Source organism: Pelophylax lessonae, assembly GCF_965119305.1.
Source record: "Pelophylax lessonae genome assembly, chromosome: 4".
Taxonomy (NCBI): Eukaryota; Metazoa; Chordata; class Amphibia; order Anura; family Ranidae; genus Pelophylax; species Pelophylax lessonae.
Window position 1 is genome coordinate 674,178,715 of NC_138771.1, and position 14,005 is coordinate 674,192,719.

General features: G+C 47.7%; 1 protein-coding gene across 1 annotated transcript in view; it reads right to left on the reverse strand.

The window, feature by feature from the left end:
• LOC309553400 (NACHT, LRR and PYD domains-containing protein 3-like) overlaps positions 1-14,005 on the reverse strand; it is a 1,231,344-nt gene that overhangs the window by 1,002,582 nt on the left and 214,757 nt on the right. The window lies entirely within an intron of this gene.

The following is a 14,005-nucleotide window of genomic DNA, read 5'->3' on the forward strand; positions in this document are numbered from 1 at the left end:
ATCTGTTCTTATTCTGTATGTATGGACTTTGCACAGTACTACTTCTCCTGTCCTGTATGCCGGGTGTAATTCTCGGTATCTGTTCTTATTCTGTATGTATGGACTCTGCACAGTACTACTTCTCCTGTCCTGTATGCCGTGTGTAATTCTCGGTATCTGTTCTTATTCTGTATGTATGGACTCTGCACAGTACCACTTCTCCTGTCCTGTATGCCGTGTGTAATTCTCGGTATCTGTTCTTATTCTGTATGTATGGACTCTGCACAGTACCACTTCTCCTGTCCTGTATGCCGGGTGTAATTCTCGGTATCTGTTCTTATTCTGTATGTATGGACTCTGCACAGTACTACTTCTCCTGTCCTGTATGCCGGGTGTAATTCTCAGTATCTGTTCTTATTCTGTATGTATGGACTCTGCACAGTACCACTTCTCCTGTCCTGTATGCTGGGTGTAATTCTCGGTATCTGTTCTTATTCTGTATGTATGGACTCTGCACAGTACCACTTCTCCTGTCCTGTATGCCGGGTGTAATTCTCAGTATCTGTTCTTATTCTGTATGTATGGACTCTGCACAGTACCACTTCTCCTGTCCTGTATGCCGGGTGTAATTCTCGGTATCTGTTCTTATTCTGTATGTATGGACTCTGCACAGTACTACTTCTCCTGTCCTGTATGCCGGGTGTAATTCTCAGTATCTGTTCTTATTCTGTATGTATGGACTCTGCACAGTACCACTTCTCCTGTCCTGTATGCCGGGTGTAATTCTCGGTATCTGTTCTTATTCTGTATGTATGGACTCTGCACAGTACTACTTCTCCTGTCCTGTATGCCGGGTGTAATTCTCAGTATCTGTTCTTATTCTCTATGTATGGACTCTGCACCATGACTAGGAAGAAAGAGGATGGGACACTCACGGCCAAGCAGGCCCAGGATGGTGGCGCCCCGCACAGGACAGGTGGGAGTAAGCAGTCCACGGCGATCTCCAAGCTGGGGCAGTTTGCCCATTGATCCTGCTGCTCACAAGTCGCTCCCTGCCGCTTCGGTCTCCACTCCCAGCCCACAGTCGGGTTGCTCTCCCTCCGCTGTGACGTCTTCCCCATCGCTGGCGCACAAGGCCGCATTGCCACCGGAGGCCGCAGTGAGTTCTTCCCTGGGGTCTGCGGGGGGCCAGAGGCGGGAGGCTCTACCGATACCCCCGAACCTACCCTGCATGACGTCCTCGCAGCGGTGCACGCTTATGGGGCCTCTATTACTGACCTATCCACAGAGGTTAAAAGTATGAAGGAGGGCCTGCTGCATATCCGACAAGATATGCAGAAAATCAGAGAGCGGGTTACTGGGTTGGAGGGTCGGGTTAGTGCGGTGGAGGATGATCTGGGCCCTATTGCTCAGGATGTTTGGATGAATTCTGCGGGGGTCTCGGAGGCCATGAACCGGCTAGAAGACATGGAGAATCGCCTACGCCGCAGTAACCTGAGATTGGTGGGCATACCGGAGAAGTCAGAGGGAAAGCTCTGGTTGAATTTATTGAACAATGGTTGCTCTCTACCTTTGGGAAGGATAACCTCTCTCCCTTCTTCTCTGTGGAGCGGGCACACAGGGTACCGTTAAGGGCCCCGCCACCCGGGGGTCCCGATCGACCGTTTCTGTTGAAATTACTGCACTACAAGGATAGGGACATCATTTTGAGACTCGCCAGACAACAGCTCTGCATGGAGATCCAGGGAGCTAAGATCTCGATATATCCGGATTTCTCTGCAGCCTTGCAAAAGCAACGGGCCAGGTTTCAAGATATTAAAACAACGCCTGCGTGCTATTCCCCTGGTGTATTCTATGATGTACCCAGCAAAGTTGAGAGTTGTGGCTAATGGCACTGTTCACTTTTTTGACAACCCCAATATGGCGGCTAACTGGCTGGATCGTCAGGAGCGACAACTGAGAGCTGCTGCGGAGTGATGGTTATTCCTCTTTGTTGAGCTAAGCAGTACATGTGGGGTTCCTATACCCCTTTACAGGAGCTTGGATGTTTTCTCACTACCAGAGTGTTATATGCCTTTAGCACTGACCTACCTTCTGGAGCCCAGTTCTGAGTTGTATGTGGTTCCAGGAGTTGTCCGAGTTCGGGCCCTCTTACCTTACCCCCCCCCCCCAGCCCGGTCGGGGCTTGTAACAACATCCCTGCGGGGACAGGATGGTAGTCGCCACGGTGGCCTGACATCCCACGCTGTTTTTTGTTTGACTGTTTTATGTTCCTTTTTTCTCCCACTGGTGAACTGTTTTGCTACGAACTGTCTGGTCTATCTGCCTCCCGGGGTGCAGGAATGTGGTCCCCCCCCCTCGCCCCCGCTGCCTCCCATGGTACGTCTCCCACTTGTTTCACTGGATGCTGGGCCTCTGGGTTCTCGATGGCCCGTTGAGACTCTTCACTCTGCTAATTGTGTGTGATGGCTAAACCTACTGGAACTCTTCTCTCCTGGAATCTACGTGGCCTGGCTGACCCTCGTAAACGCACTGCAGTATTGACCTTTTTATCGCACCACAAGAAACGCATATGACTGTGGACACTGTCAAGTACCTATGATCCCGGAAACTTCCCACCCAATTTCATTCCTTTTACTCCCGGTACTCACGGGGAGTCTCTGTCGTGATCTCGGCCACTGCTAGATTTGAACCCCTGGACACCCTGGTTGACCCTCAGGGTCGTTTTATTTTTTTGCTGGGAATGTGGGATACCTTTCAATGTATACTGGTTAATGTTTATGTTCCACCACCGTTTACCTTTGAGGTGCTAGCGTGTCTGTCCAGGTTCTTGAGTACACACCCCCAGGTTCCGGTTTTGGCCCTGGGGGATTTTAATAATGTTTTGGACTCATCTCTTGATATCCTCAAGAAATTTGACCCTGGGGGATCCAGAATGCCCACTCCATTCGCAAAATTTGTGGGGGAGTTGGGCCTTGTTGACCTCTGGTTGAACCCGCTTGAGGCTGGCTTTTCTTGTCACTCGCTCACACATTCTTCGTTATCCCGCATTGATCTGGCCCTGGGTTCTGATCTTCTCTTTTCATACTCCCCTGAGGTGACGTATCTAGCTCGGGGGCTGTCGGATCACTCACCGCTGTTGGTGTGTCTTCAGCTCCCTGGGACTAGATTGCCCGGGCATTGGAAATTGAATCCCTTCTGGATTCCACTGTTTCCGGATCATGCCAAATTTAGTGCTCACCTAACCGACTTTTTTACAGAAAACAGAGACTCTGCATCTCCTGGTATGGTATGGGACACGATGAAGGCATTTCTTGGGGGTCTCTGTATTAAGGAACTTGCAACCATTAAATCCAGGAGTAGGCGCTGGGCACTGGATGCTAGTGACGCCGTGTTACAGGCTGAACGCGCGTACCTGCTCTCACCTACCTCGGATACCCAGAACTGCTGGCATGAGGCACAGCGCTTCTACCGTTCTGTGCAGCAGGCAGACAATAAACGTTTCTTCACCTCTCAGGCCTATTTTGAGGAGGGGGAGAAAACTGGACGAATGCTTGCTGTTATATCTAGGGCACAAAAGTCTCTCCCGACTTGCATAGGTTGACCATTCCCTCGTCTCAGGTGGTTACCGATACTCCGACCATTCTGCAGGGGTTCCGAGCATTTTATCTAGATCTGTACTCCTCCAATGTATTTTATGACCTGGGGGATTTGCAGGACTTCTTGCAAACCTTCCAGTTGCCATAACTCTCAGACCAAGATCGGGCCCTCCTGGACTCCCCCATTAAGTTGGAGGAACTACAGGAGTCCCTGGCAACATTTCCCAATTCTAAGGCCCCGGGAACGGATGGGATTCCTGTTGAACTGTATAAAACTTTTAGTGGGGTCCTCTTACCGGAACTACTACACACCATTCTGGCCTCCTATGACTCGGGGGTACTCCCCCCGTCCATGTATGAGGCAGTGATAGTGGTTCTTTTGAAGCCCGGAAAGGATCCAACTCACCCTGACTCCTATCGACCCATTTCCCTCCTGGCAACGGAAACTCCTGGCTAAGGTGCTCGCCATGCGCTTAACATAAGTGATTGCTTCACTTGTCCATGGGGATCAGTCGGGGTTCATACACAGCAGATCCACGGCTACCAACATTCGTAGATTATTTTTAAACATGCAACTCCCCACAGACAACAGTGGCCATAGAGTGATTCTATCGCTCGATGCCACCAAGGCTTTTGACAGCGTAGATTGGAGATATCTCTGGGTGGTACTGGAGAGGATGGGATTTGGGCCAGCGTACATTAAATGGATACAGTTGTTGTATGAAGCGCCTACGGCGTGTCTACGGGTTAATAACACCCTTTCTCCGTCTTTCCAGTTGCATAGAGGCACACGGCAGGGCTGCCCATTGTCACCCCTGCTGTTTTCCCTTGCGGTGGAACCTCTGGCAGCAGCTCTTAGAGCTAACCCTGAGATTCACAGTTTTCGGCGGGGGGAGACAGAGGACAAACTCGCACTTTACGCTGACAATGCCCTACTGTTCTTGGGTGACACATCAGGCTCCCTAGTCAAATTAATGACCCTTATTCGCAGATTTGGACCCTTCTCGGGCTTCCAGATGAATTGGGACAAATCGGTCCTTATGTCGCTGGACCCATTGGGGGAGGCACTGCCATCACTAGCGTCACAGATACAGGTGGTGGGGGAATTCAGGTATATGTGAATCACAGTGCATGCTGACATAGGTCGCTATGTTAAATTAAATGTTCTTCCCCTCCTGCATAGGTTTAGGGAACAACTGTCCAGTTGGGTCAAATTGCCTCTGTCGGTTGTTGGCCGATGTAATTTGCTCAAAATGATATGGAACCCACAGTTTATGTGCTGCACAATGCACCTCTTTGGATTCCGATACATGTTTTCAAAAAATTTAGCACGGTTTATCGTGCACTTATTTGGAAGAAGCAGTCTCCCAGGATCCGCTTGGAGACCCTTCAGGAGGCTAAGGATGGTGGTGGTCTGGTGGTTCCCAAACCGTTCTATTATTTTTTGGCTGCCCAATTGCAGCATCTGACAGGCTGGCTGCAGGCAGATGATGATGACCCAATTAGATGGATCTTGGAGGCGCATTTGGCATCTGGCGCATTAGTTGAATTCTTGGAGGCTGGAACACTGGGGACAGCTCCTCGGTATTTCACCCTTCTCTTGCTGGATAGGATTTGGCGACGGGCTAAGCAGCACTTTGGCTATGAGGGATACACTAAGTTCTCCCGCATCACCCATAATATTAATTATCGGGAATTAGACAAACTTCGGGACTCTTTGAGCTGGGATAGGTTTGGGCTTAAATTTATTGTACAATTGTATAGCGGTAACACACTTAAGGACTTTAAGACGCTGCATACGGAATTTGGCTTACCTAACTCCTTGTTTTTCCAGTACCTGCAGCTACGTCATGCCTTAACCTCGCAGGCCAGGGAAAGCGTTTGGGGTTTGTGCAACCCATCGATTTTGTTTAATTTGATGAGCTCCACGGTTAAACGGGGACAAATTTCCTCCCTTTATGTATCCTTTATGGACCAGGTATCGAGATCTCTCTCCTTTAAATGTCATGGGGACTGGGCCGCAGATGTGGGACCTATCTCTTCTGAGGAATGGATTGGTATACTGGACAATGTGCTTAAATTGTCATTGTCCGCCTCACAAAAACTCACGCAATTGTTTATCATGCACCGCACTTATAGGACGCCCCAGCGCCTGCACAGCTGGCAGAGGAGGGACTCCCCGCTCTGTCCGCGGTGCAAGGTACACACAGGTACTCTTCTGCATATGCTTTGGAAATGTCCGAAGCTGCACCGCTATTGGACAGCGGTGTTGCAGTCTATAAACTCTATCTGGAAGTTGACCCTTCCTTTAGACCCAAAATTCTGTATTCTGGTCTGGTTGGATGAGGAATTGTATACTCCCGGGGTACATGTAGTGGTTCTACGGACTCTGTTCCTTGCCAGGAAATTAATAGCGAGGAAATGGATCTCCCCCACGGCCCCTACGCACGCTGAATGGACTGAGGAGGTTAAATCACTCTTGGCTAGGAAGGATCTTGCCTATAAGCATAGAGGGAGCGCCCAGAAATTTGAACGCATTTGGGGACCGTGGCTGGATGTCCCAGGCTTGGCCCCTCTTCACCTGGTTGCGAATAGGATCATGGGAGGAGTGACTACCTCCTCGTAAGGTGATATAACTATGTTTCATTGGTGTGTACTCATATATGACTGACTGGGAGGGGACTATTGCAAGCCACGCTTGGGTTCGGCCGCTGCTCGGTGGGATCTTTATACTCGGGAGCGAAGGTTCGATGGCTGGTTCACCGCTGGGATTTCTGTTTTCTTTTCTCCACCCCCCTCCCTCCTTCATAAACCCCCCCTCCACCCCCCCCCTTTTTTTTTTTCTTCTCTCTCTCTATTCTCCCCTTTCTATACTTTTCGCAGTGGTGCAACCTGGCTGGGCTAATGTTCCCGTCTGCGGGTAATCATTTCTCGGTGCAAGCTGCTGAACCGAGATGTTATCATCCAACCTTCAGGAGCGCTTTATTGTGGTTGTATGGTTATAAATACTCCGTACTATGTAGCATTTTCTTGCTTCTGAGGTGTTGCTGAGGCGCAATTGGGGTACGCAGACATGGACCATGAATCCCATGCCAGGCTTAGTTTTTGATGCTTGTTAATTTCCTTATGTGTATCCGTATTTGCATTTACTCCATTGATAAGTGATTGTATGCACTGCTCATTTCTTTTGTTCTTTTGGTTGTTTTGTTCTTTCTTTCTGCTGTGTTGTGTTGTATGAAAAAGTTGTTTCTTTTCAATAAAAATGATCTGATTAAAAAAAAAATCTGCATGTGTGGCGCCGGATGCATGGAGTTCAATGTTTTTTTTTTTCTTCTGAAGCACGTGATTAGAGCCAAAGGCTCTAATAGGCTTCAGAAAAGGGTGGACCCGGGCGCAGAGCAGTGCGCCCCGGCCCCACCAATTGTGTGACAATAGCGAATGAATATTCGCTATTGTCACACGGATCGTCCTCCTGGCAAATCAGGAAGCTGGTCCGAGACCTGTTTCCTGATTGGCCGAAAGGCAAACATTTGCGATTGGCCAATGAGGAGGAGGAGGAGTCGGGAGACGCGGAGGACTGAGGAGAAGCCGCTGCTGCATCAGGTAAGTGCACGCAGGTCTCTCTGCACGCTGTGGTAACTCTGCATTGAATGGGGGCACGCTGTGCTAACTCTGCATTGAATGGGGGCATGCTGTGCTAACTCTGCAATGAATGGGGGCACGCTGTGGTAACACTACATTGAATGGGGGCACGCTGTGATAACTCTGCATTGAATGGGGGCACGCTGTGCTAACTCTGCATTGAATGGGGGCACGCTGTGCTAACTCTGCATTGAATGGAGACACACTGTGGTAACTCTGCATTGAATGGGGGCACGCTGTGGTAACTCTGCATTGAAAGGGGGCACGCTGTGGTAACTCCGCATTGAATGGGGGCACGCTGTGCTAACTCTGCATTGAATGGGGGCACGCTGTGCTAACCCTGCATTGAATGGGGGCACGCTGTGCTAACTCTGCATTGAATGGGGGCACGCTGTGCTAACTCTGCATTGATTGGGGGCAGGCTGTGGTCACTCTGCATTGAAGGGGGGGCACACTGTGGTCACTCTGCATTGATGGGGGCATGCTGTGGTAACTCTGCATTGCATGGGGGCACGCTGTGGTAACTCTGCATTGAAGGGGCCACGGTGTGGTAACTCTGCATTGAATGGGGGCACGCTGTGGTAACTCTGCATTGAATAGGGGCACGCTGTGGTAACTCTGCATTGAATAGGGGCACGCTGTGATAACTCTGCATTGAATAGGGGCACTGTGTGGTCACTCTGCATTGAAAGGGGGCACGCTGTGCTAACCCTGCATTGAATGGGGGGCACGCTGTGCTAACTCTGCATTGAATGGGGACACGCTGTGGTAACTCTGCATTGAATGGGGGCACGCTGTGGTAACTCTGCATTGATGGGGGCACGCTGTGGTAACTCTGCATTGAAGAGGGCACACTGTGGTAACTCTGCATTGAATGGGGACACGCTGTGGTAACTCTGCATTGAATGGGGGCACGCTGTGGTAACTCTGCATTGAATGGGGGAAGCTGTGGTAACTCTGCATTGAGTGGGGCCACGCTGTGGTAACTCTGCATTGAATGGGGGCACGCTGTGGTAACTCTGCATTGAATGGGGGCACGCTGTGGTCACTCTGCATTGATGGGGCACGCTGTGGTAACTCTGCATTGAATAGGGGCACGCTGTGGTAACTCTGCATTGAATAGGGGCACTCTTTGGTCACTCTGCATTGAAAGGGGGCACGCTGTGGTCACTCTGCATTGATGGGGGCATGCTGTGGTAACTCTGCATTGAATGGGGGCCCACCATACTTTGATTACTGAAGGCCCCTTTCACACTTTCGTGACCTCAAAGTCATGCAATTTTTTGCCGCGTTTTTTGCCGCAAAGCAATGCCTATTCGATTTTTCTGTTTGCGCCCCCCCCCCAAAAAAATTTTGAGTACCAGCCGCCACTGGAGGTGGTGGTGGAGTAGCTGGATGTGGCAGAACCAGCACCAGATTTTTGGTGGCGTGGTGGCAAAACAAGCTGCAACACTGAACCGGACCGTGTGAGCCCCCACCTCCGCTGGGACCCGCTCCTCTTTTCCACTGACCTACGCTGCTTTTTCTTTCCACCTGCCAGCTTTCTCCCTCCCCTGGGACTGAGATCAGGGATTCTTGCTGAGGCATCGGCGATACACAGAGGCTTCATGGACTGGTAGGAGGATTTTTATTTTAATACATATTGCTTCTTCCTTGTGGATCCATAGAATAAACTTTCATTGGACTATTTATCCATGTCTCTTTTGGGGTCAATTGTCAATTATTAATACACTTGAGCGCCATCCTTCAATTTTTTCTTCAACTGTGGGAACATGACTGCTAGTTTCCTGTCCGTCATTGTCACCCCCTCTCTCTAGGCTCATGTTATTCCCTTCATCAACCTGGGAACCAACATCACAGCTTAAAAATTGCTGCACATCCTCCAGCAACATGTCACTGACACCATGATCGAATAGTTCAGGTGACTCCTCCGTGCGTGATGGTGGGGCGACAGAAGGAGTAGCTGTGGAGAAAGAGACTGTGGAACGGGCCGCTTTGGCAGCAGCGGTGGAAAGCAAACTACTGTGAGCATGGGTGTAAGAGTACGAGGAGGATGAGGATGGCTTATTTATCCACTCCACTAACTCTTCTACATGTTTTGGCTGAATAATACGAGCAGCACCGGGAAAAAAGGATGGGCATGCCCCGCCTGCAGAGGATGCACCATATCGACTGTGACCACCACTTTTCACTGTGGACACAGAGGCTGCTTGCCCTCTTTTCATGGCCTGTGAGCGTCTGCCTCTCCTTGTCGGCCTTTCGGACCTTATATGGATTTTGTAGGGGTTTTTATTACTGGTTGATCTATATATATGTATATGTATATATATATATATATATATATATATATATATATATATATAATGCACTTCTGATATGTACTGAACTGACCAATAGATACTGAATGGTCTGATATCTAATCAATTGCCCTATATATAGATAGAGATCAATATATAGTATACGGAACTGACCGATAGATACTCAATGGCCTGACATCTAATCAATTGTCCTATATATATAAATAGAGATCAATATAGGGTATACGGAACTGACCGATAAATACTCAATGGCCTGATATCGAATTGTGAACCTTGATTAAAAAACTCAATACTGAATTTCGGCAATTTGGAAAACAAGGGAGATTCGTTTTATTTACATGCGCATGGAGATAAGTACAGAGTTCAGACATGCAGTCTGTCTATTCCTATATCTGAAAAAGACAATAGAACATTAACTTTTTATTGCCCCTGATAAATCTGTTGAGTGAGGATTGGAGTTTGGCAATATATGCCTTAGTGATTGATGTGGGGAGGGCTCTAAATAGGTAGACAAATTTAGGGAGAATATTCATTTTGATTGCTGTAATTTTACCAAGGAATGATAGGGAATAGGATGACCAGATTGCTAAAGTACTACGAACTTTTGAGAGTAAAGGGGGAATGTAATGAAATAGGAGTTTATAATCTTTAGAAAGTTGTATGCCCAAGTATGAAATTTTATCTGTCGACCAAGCAAACGGGTATGAATTTTTTATAAGGGAAAGATCCGTATCAGAGAAGTTTATGGGGAATGCTATTGATTTCGTTACATTCACCCCTAGGCCAGAAATATCAGCAAAATTGTCTAAAATATTTAAAAGCTTTGGTAATGAGAGCAAGGGATTTAAAAGGAATAAAAGGGCATCATCAGCATAAAGGCTCAACCTGTAATCTCTATTTCCTTTCATATAGCCACCGATATCAGGATGATTCTCAATCGCTATAGATAGTGGCTCAAGAGCCAGGGCAAATAAAAGAGGGGATAGAGGACAACCCTGTCTTGTACCCCTGCCAAGGGGAACGTCCCCTGAGGAAGTCATGTGGTACCGTGACGTAACGTGTAGGGCGTACACCAAGGGCAAACCAGAAGTGACTTTACGGAATTGACTGAACGGGTCCCACAGCAAACATACGAGCAGATCTTTACAGTTTTAAATGTGAGTTACTACATTTTTTTAAATAAAAAAAGTTTTAATCTACTACACAATGAAGGCCCCTTTATTCTAATGAGCTGCAAAAGGTTGATAAAAAGATAAAGGAACAACAGCCCCCAGATCGATTAATGAGAGGAGAGGAACCCTTCACAAGGGAAATCTACAATTACCTGGCCACCCAGAGGAGAGTAAGGAGTGGAGGAGACATCGGATCCATGCATATAAACTACAGGCGTATTTGTTACTATTCTGAGGTGAGCAGTTAGAGCACATAGAATTGCCAGCACTGGAGAGCACCTGGGTCACTGGTCTGAGGTGAAAGAAGTAAAGAAGACCCAATCCAAGAAGCAATTATTGTGAATTATCACTTATTGATTGGACACTCTAGCACAATTTTTTCAGTGAATTACCACTTATTGATTGGACACTCTAGCACAATTTTTCAGTGAATATTTATCTAATCGATGAATTCACACGGGAGATAATTTTTGCTTTTTTGGGCACTTATTTATGCATTTGCACTTTATATATTGGTATTTATAACACCATTAAATTTTTGTTTTTTTCACTTATTTGTTTACCGGCACTGCATATACATTATATATTCCCCCACAACCACCACGGGGTGTCTTACATGAAGCACTTTAATTATTGCATATTTGCACATAAGGAATGCACGTTTGCACAGATATCTTTATTACTTTAAGTGTAAAGGTTTTACATGAATAATTTAATACTCATATTGGATTATTTGTTTATTGTACTTATCACACCATCAATATCTCTCCCTTCTAAATATATGAATAATAATTATTGAGTATGAGAATTATTGAAGAAATATGTTAGCTTACCTTACGCATCAATATCCCTGAAGCACAGTACTTTCCCCCTATAATTTATTCTCTGACTATACTGTATAAGGTAACAGATTTCTGTACTTGCTGCATCAGGGAGGATTTTTTCATTTATTTATTAATACATACCCACGATAGTGCAAGATTCATATCTATAAAAGACCTTTTAATAACCCAGGGTCACCAGCACCACAACGACCAGGACTAATCCCTAACCCCCCGGCAAATCGATACCCTGGGTGCAACGGAGTGCAGTGCCATTTGGGCAAGAAATTTGGGCACCATCAGAGAGACTGCACCCAGAACCGGGACCAAGCGGCATGGATCAAACTAGGTCCACCTCCCTCAGCATGGGCTGCCGCTGATTGTTATCAAGCTGAGGCTGCCCCAGACAACCTCAGAGCTGAAGAATTGGAGAAACACTGGAGTATCCTACATGAAACTGATCCTGTACAGGCTGCTACCTAGAACAGGCAACACCATCGCCAGTCAGTACTGCTGAACGGCAAGACTGCTCAAGGTCTATAAGATTCCGGCGTCACCCTCACACTGGTCAAACGTCACCTGGTTCCAGATGCCGACTGAACCGGAAGTTTTGTAGCTGTACGGGTGGCAGGGGGAGCAATACACAGGCTACCCACGGCAAGAGTACACTTGAACTGGGGTGCTGGATCCGGATTAATTAATGTCGGGTTGATCCAGGAACTTCCCACTGATGTCCTGCTGGGGAATGATCTCGGCCAGTTGACTTCAGCTTTTGTACCAGCCCAGGTCACCAACGAGACATACCCAGTTACCACCTGGTTCCAGGCCCACACCACGGAAAACAGCTCAGAGGTCCTGGTAACACTACTTCCCCAAAGTGTTAACCTCATTCCCTGAGATACCCCAGCAGCATTTGGGCAGGAAATCCTTAGTGACCCCACGTTACAAGTTTATAGGGATAAAGTAACCCAGTCACAGGCAGGATTAGAGGGTGAGAAACATTCCTGGCACCAGGGGTTATTGTATTGTGACTCAGAGAGGGTCGCAGCCAGGTCCCTACCAGTCCCCACCTGACAATTATTGGTCCCTCAGAAATACAGGAGAGAATTAATGCAGATAGCTCATGATATCCCCATTTCGGGCCACTTAGGATTCAGCCGCACTAGATACCGGCTTATCCATACCTTCTTTTGGCCTGGCATCTCCAAAGTTGTTAGACAGTACTGTCAAACGTGTGACACCTGTCAACGGGTAGGGAAACGGGGGGATCGCCACAAGGCCAAATTACAACCCCTACCCATCATAGAGGAGCTGTTCAGACGGGTAGCCATAGATATTGTAGGACCCCTCACCAAACCCAGCCCATCCGGCAAAAAGTACATCCTGACAAAAGTTGACTATGCAACCCGGTATCCAGAGGCTCTGGCTCTGACAAATATACATGCGGAGACAGTGGCTGAGGTTTCAAGGATTATACAGCGGAGATACCTAGGCTGGGTATTGGAGCTCCACTACAAGCCTCTTGGCCTCCTGAGAGATACGTCAGATACTTATAATTGGTGAGAATGAGAACTGGAACCACAGAACCTTCAAGCAAGTGTCTTCACTATTTGTTTCTTTGAGCTCTCTGTCTCCAATCTTGTAATTGCATTCAGCTGGAGACAGATTCTTGGAGTGAAACTCATAAGGAAGGAAGGGTGGAAGGAAGGGTCCATCAGGAGTCCAATGCTGAGACAGGAGTGTGCCTACTCCCGTCTCAGATGCATCCACCTCTAGGACAAAGGGCAAACCAGGATTGGGAATGAGTCCGAATAGGAGCCGATGCGAAAGCAGACTTGAGAGATTTAAAAGCTTGGATGGCAGCAGGCGTCCAATTGTGGGAAACACTGAATGGAATGCAGACCACTGGGGCGATGCTATTGTAGAACTGCCGAAACCTTCTGAGGGTCCATGGAGAACCCTTCAGCGGAAATGATGTAGCCCAAGAAGGCAACCTGAGACAGGTGGAATTCACACTTCTCAAGCTTACAGAAAAGCCCATTCTCACGTAACCGTTGCAGCACCCATCTGACAGTAGTAGTGTTATTCAATGGAGTCCAAGTAAATCAAGATGTCATCCAAATAGACTACCATGCATTGCTGCAACATATCATGAAAGACATCATTGATGAACTCCTGGAAGACAGTGGGCATATTGCACAAGCCAAAGGACATAACCAAAGATTTGTAATGACTGATTCTGATATTAAACGCGGTCTTCCACTCGTCACCCTCCTTGATCCTTACAAGGTTCTATGCTGCCCTTAGGTCAAGCTTGGTAAAGACCATTGCTCCCTTGAGGCAGTCGAACAATTCAGTAATCAACGGAATTAGGTTTGCATTCTTGACCGTGATGTGATTGAGGCCCCTCTAATCAATGCAAGGTCTCAACTCACCCCCTTTTTATTTACAAAAAAAAACAGCACCCACTGGAG